Here is a 1,822-nt window from a genome sequence, read left to right as displayed (position 1 = left end):
TGCTGGTGCCAAGACTGTTGACTATGGAGCCAAGCAAACTAAAGTTGTGTACAATCTCAATCTCTTCACCATCCTTTCTGATGCTGCCAGTTGATCCAGTGGTGAGAATCTTTGTCTTCTTGACATCTTATATGCATGCTTAAAATAAAGCTTCCTATTGTATTTATCCCCACTCCAAACTGTCTCCAAGACTGGTTTCTCCAACAGCAGGTAGCAGAACTGTGACCTTCCAGAAACAATATTGTATATTTTAGTTACTTCTGAAGACCAAATTTAATAGACACTACTTAATAGTAGTGTAACTAACACTTGTTTTGGAAGATATAATTGCCCATTTTTTTTTCTAAATGTCTTGTGGATTTGAACTGCTGACTTTTTAGTTCACAGCCCGATACATTGCACACGACGTCACCGGGCCTTAAGATTTTTTTTGTAAAAAAATTCTGTAACTCTAGTTTCACACTGCAATTTATTGTCCCCCAGTTGATCCTGCCTCACGGTGATGCTATAGGACCAAGTAGAACTGCCTCAAGTTTTTGACCCTACAAACCTTAAAAGCAGTTGTTGCTGCTGTTGTTTTTAGGTGGAATCGAGTTGACGAGGACTCATCGACAACCTGTCATCAAGAACTGATTCTTGCTCTATCCTGTGCCATGCTCATGAACTGGAATAGACTGTTGGAATCAAAGCAATGGGGCAATAGTGTCTGAGTTTCAAAGGTGTCTGTTACAGACCACCCGGCGTTACGATTGCATTTCCTTGATGAAACTGAAAGAAAGCACGAGAATCTGCATAAATGCATGAACGAAACTTTGACACTGCAGACTGCTGGGCTTGGGTAAGGTTAATTTAAAGGACTAACAAAGAACCATAAACCCACGCAAAGTACCGGTCGAAGAAACAATAAGGAAGCGCAGTGCTTAAAGGAGGAACTTCCGTTCTAGACCAATTGGCACTTCTCATGGGAAATGCACTTCTCATCCCGCCTATCACAAAGCCGCGAGAATAGGGGTGAACTACCGCGAGGCCCCCTCCCCCAGTCAAGGCTTTCGTCCTCCACCACCTTCTGATTCGGATTCCGCCCCGCCCCGCCCCCGTGCTTGCCCTGGGCTCCACGCTGACCTGCTTGGCACACAACGCCCCTCCTCCGCCTTGCCCCACCCCGCCCTTCGCCCCGCCCTACTTTCCCTGACTCTCAGTCCCCTACCCTCGCTACTCAGAGCCCTCGGCCTGACCATTGGGCCAGGTACTTTGTGCCCCGCCCTCGCTCTGTCCCACTCTTGCCCCGCCCACTATGCCAGGCACCCGGCGCCCCGCCCTCTCCCCGCCTACCCTGCCAAGAGTTTGCCCCGCTCTGCCCTCACCCCGCCCACCCAGGCACTTGGCGCCCGTCCCACCCTTCTCCTCAACTTCGCTCCTCACCGCCCTGGCCCCACCCGCCCTGTCTGACACCCGGGGCTCTGGCCTCACGCCTGCCTGCCATCCACTGACATTCCTGCGCCACCTGCGCTGGGAAGCTCTGTCTCTTCCGGCGCCAAGGTGAGTGGAGCCAGTCGCTGTGCTCAGTGACTCACGTAGCAGTGCTCTCCATCACGGGTGGGGCTACCCGGGGCAGAGTCCTGGAGACTGGGCCAAAGAGTGTGGGACCACAGTCACAGGGGCCCATACGGGCCTCAGGTCGCCTGGGTCACTCAGGCCTCCCTACCCTTCAAGACCTACTAAAGGGACCCCAGGAGCTGGATGCTAGCTCCTGAAATCGCTGTCAAATAGGCTTGCTGCTTCCAAATTATCAAGACATTAGTGCTGGACTAACTCAGGTTAA

The sequence above is a fragment of the Elephantulus edwardii genome, unplaced genomic scaffold (genome assembly GCF_000299155.1).
Source record: "Elephantulus edwardii isolate Elephantulus edwardi_28Jun2011 unplaced genomic scaffold, EleEdw1.0 scaffold00403, whole genome shotgun sequence".
In the NCBI taxonomy this organism is placed as follows: Eukaryota; Metazoa; Chordata; class Mammalia; order Macroscelidea; family Macroscelididae; genus Elephantulus; species Elephantulus edwardii.
The sequence above is the reverse complement of the archived record's forward strand: the minus strand, read 5'-3'. Positions refer to the sequence as shown.